At 40.6% G+C, this 4,293-nt stretch overlaps 1 pseudogene; it reads left to right on the top strand.

The window, feature by feature from the left end:
- LOC123405844 lies at window positions 1-4,054 on the top strand (annotated as a pseudogene).
- The last annotated feature ends 239 nt before the right edge of the window (window positions 4,055-4,293 follow it).

The following is a 4,293-nucleotide window of genomic DNA, read 5'->3' as shown; positions in this document are numbered from 1 at the left end:
ATGGGCGAGGTGCGCCCCGTGATTGCGGCGACCTTTTATGTGCAACCGTTGTGTTTTTTTCTACGTCCGTCGAGGATTTTTGCTACATCCATTTTTATGGCGAAGCTGCAAGCTCAAAAGACAACGATAATGTTTTTTTATTGCAACCGTTGTTGCTTCTTGCTACAACCTATGTTTTTTGCTACATTCATTAACAGTTGAGGTTCGTCAAGTGACGGCGGTGATCTTTTTTTGCTGCAACTGTTGTACTTTTTGCTACGTCCGTTGAGTATTTTTGCTACATACTTTTTTTCATGGTGGAGCTCGAAGCTCGATGACGTTGATGGTGTTTTTGGTGTTTTTTTTGTTGCAACTGCCGTTGCTCTTTTGCTAGGACCTAGGATTTTTTTGCTCCATCCACTTTTTGCTGAGATTTGTGTGCTACATCCGGTGACAGAAGACTGTGAGCACGGACGGCGCAGGGGTGTCCGACGACACGGTTGGCGCGGGGGTGGCCGACAACACGGGTGGCGCGGGGCGGGCGGCGCGCAGGTCGCTGGCAAGCACGGGCGCAAGGCTCTCCTCCTCTCCCTTTTTTTTCCATACATAGGGGAAAGGCGGGGAACAGGCCCGGGCCCACAGTGGTGCCACATGTGCAGCCCGCACAAGGCCCACGATTTTGGGGGGCCCCAAAATATATATATATATATATATATATATATATATATATATATATATATATATATATATAGTTGTATATAAAGGAAAATTGGCTGGACGTGGGCGTCGTGGGCGTGCGATCGATCTGGGCGTCGCTCGCTCGTTGGACCTGGGCGCCTGCCGCCTGGGCCAGTGGGCCAGTGGGCGCCCGCGGCCCCGCACAGAGCCTCGAGCGACCTGGGCCTGTGTACAGCCGTATAGCGCTAGGATATTTCATACTAGGATAGTAAGATCCAGGCCTGGTACGATCGATCCAGGCAGGCAGGCACGATGTCGTGATCCAGCGATCGCTCGCCGCCTCGCCCCTGTCGCTCGCCAAAACAGGACTACAGGAGATCGCTCTCGCTCGCCAAAACACGTGATCTCGAAACGTGAGGATTCTGAGGAACTGGTGCTCTCGCGGCTCGCCGTCTCGTGCTCGCAGTTCGCCGAGTCGCCGTCGCCAAAACGTTTTCCCATCAGCATCAGGCTTCGTTAAGAAAATAATATCTCGTTGTCAGGTACTCAGGTGCTCGTCGCCTTCGTCGTTCGCATCATCACTGATCAGTTCATCTGTTCATCAGATCGATCCCGCGATCCGATTCAGGCCGCCGCCGAGACTCGTCGTCTCGTCGGATCGATCCCAGTTCATCCGTGCAGGACCCAAAACTAGGTGAGTTAGACAGTTCGTCTAAGTGCCATCATGCTATTGTATAACTTCAATTTCATTTTATTCATCTTTTTAATATTGTATTTCAATAATATAGATTTGAGTCATCATGGGGAAACATCAGTCTGGTGCCTGTAAGCGCAAGAAAAAAGCAGAAGAACAAAATTTAATTAATAAATCTTATAAAGGCGGCATGGACAAATTTGTTAGAAAAAAACACCGCAAGTGTTATCCGGTAATCAGTCTGTTGATCCTTCTACCCTTGCACTTGCAATTGTTCCTTACAATGATGATAGAGATGGTCAGAGAGAGACAGATAATATGGAGGTAGAGGAAGATCATATTGATGTTAACTTGAATAGTTCACCTCGTGAGGATGTTTATGATTCTTTTAAGTCTGATATATTTGATCCAAGAAACTGGAATTCTCTTGATTCTAAACAGATAGATATCTTAGCACAAAAGGTCCAAAAAGAGACAATTCATTTAAGAAAGGTCCTAAAGATAGATATCGTAAAAGGTTTACCGCATTATTCTACACTAGATTTCTATCAAATGGAGAGTGTTGTGATAGAGACTGGCTTGTCTATTCTAAACAACTTGATAGAGTCTTTTGCTTTGCTTGTAAGTTATTTAGAAAAAGTCATTAGAAAGGTCAATTGGCAAATGAGGGTTGTAATGATTGGTCACATATGACCAATAGACTAAAAGACCATGAGACAAGTGGGGATCATGTTTTGAGTATGACTAATTGGTATGAGTTGCGCAGTAGATTGGAAAAACATCAAACTATTGATAAAACAGCTCAATGACAACTTGAGAAAGAGAAGGACCATTGGAGAAAGGTATTATTCAGAATTGTTTGCATTGTGAAATTTCTTGCCAAGCATAATCTAGCATTCCGTGGTACTAACGGCAAGTTGTATGAAGATAGCAATGGTAATTTCTTGGGTTTGGTAGAGATGTTGGCTGAATTTGACCCCATTATTCAGGAGCATGTTCGTCGTATTACAAATGAAGAAACTCATGCTCATTATCTTGATCATAAGATTCAGAATGAATTGCTACACTTGCTTGCTTCTTGTATTAGGTATGAAATTATCAAGAAAATAAAGAGCACAAAGTATTTCTCTGTCATACTTGATTGTACCCCTGATGCAAGTCACCAAGAGCAAATGTCTTTAATTATAAGATATGTGGATTCATCTTCAAGTCAAGTTTGCATAGAAGAGTCTTTTCTAGGATTTCTTGATGTAAATGATACAACTGGCCAAGGACTTTTTGAGGTGCTACAGAATGAGCTAAAACTTCTTGATCTTGATATAAATGATGTGCGAGGACAAGGTTATGATAATGGATCAAATATGAAAGGAACGCATCAAGGGGTACAAAGAAAACTTCTGGATGTAAATCCTAGAGCTTTTTATTCTGCTTGTGGTTGTCATAGCCTTAATTTAACACTTTGTGATATGGCCAAGACTTGTGGTAGAGCAAAAGACTTTTTTGGGATCATCCAACGCATCTATACAATTTTTGCAAATTCTACTAAGAAATGGCATATTTTGAAAGAAAACATATCAGGATTGACTCTCAAGTCTGTGTCAGCTACGCGTTGGGAGAGTCGTGTTGAAAGTGTTAAACCAATTAGATTTCAATGTTCAGACATTCGCGAGGCTCTACTTCAGGTAACCAATATGTTCATATTGTTAATGATGTAATTCATTCAGACTTTGACTAGTCCAACCATAACATTTATGAACTTTATTTTAATTTCAGGTATCTGAAATTGATTGTGATCCAAAGGCAAGCAGTGAGGCTCTAGGTTTGGCAAACAGTGAACTTGGAGAGTATGAATTTATCGTGGCAATAGTCATTTGGTATGAGGTATTGTCTGCTATTAATTTAGTAAGCAAGAACTTGCAAACAAAGGATATGCTTATTGATGTTGCAATTGAGAAAATGAAAGGGCTTATTTCTTTCTTTGAGGGGTACAGAGAAACTGGTTTTTTAGAAGCATTGCAGATAGCCAAAGAAATTGCACTTGAGATGAATATTGATGCAACATTTCGTAAAAGAAGAGAAATTAAAAGAAAGAAACAGTTTGATGAGAACCCAGATGACACAAATATTGCCCCATAGTCTGCACAGGAATCATTTAGAGTCAACTATTTCATACGTGTTGTTGATCAAGCAATTTCCTCACTCACAAGGAGATTTGAGCAATATGAAGGTTACCAGAAAATATTTGGTTTCTTATTTACCTCTGAAACATTGCGTTCATTGGATAAGGATAGTTTGAAATCTTCTTGTGTTAATCTTGAGGCTTCCCTTATGAAGGATAAACAATCTGATATTGATGCCAATGAGCTATTTGTTGAGTTGAAGTTTCTACAAAATTTCATGCCAAAAGAAAATATCAGACCTGTTGAAATTGTGAATTTTCTAAAGAGGCATGATTGTTTTCCCAATGCAAGTATTGCATATAGAGTTCTGTTGACCATTCCTGTGACAGTTGCATTGGCAGAAAGAAGTTTTTCTAAATTGAAACTATTGAAGTCCTATATGCGTACTACTATGACACAACAAAGACTCAATGATTTGGCCATAATAGCACTTGAGAGTGAAGTCTTGGAGAAGATTGATTACGAGGATATCATTGAAGATTTTATTTCAAAGAATACCGCAAGAATGAGGATGATCAAATAAATAGCAATCGGGAGTTGCATAGGTATGACTTTTTTATATGTCCAATTTTTATGTAAGATATTATATTATATACATTATAATTTTTTCCGCGAGACATATATACATTATAATTGCTCGTTAGTTCATATTTTTGTGAGATAGGGCCTCATTTTTTTGTTCTGCACAGGGCCCCGGATTTTGCCGGCCCGGCCCTGACGGGGAACAAATTTGACGGTTAAGTATTTACAAATCGGATGGCT

This window comes from Hordeum vulgare, chromosome 6H, assembly GCF_904849725.1.
Source record: "Hordeum vulgare subsp. vulgare chromosome 6H, MorexV3_pseudomolecules_assembly, whole genome shotgun sequence".
NCBI classification, from domain to species: Eukaryota; Viridiplantae; Streptophyta; class Magnoliopsida; order Poales; family Poaceae; genus Hordeum; species Hordeum vulgare.
Note: the sequence above shows the minus strand (reverse complement) of the source record. Positions and strands in the feature narration are given on the sequence as shown.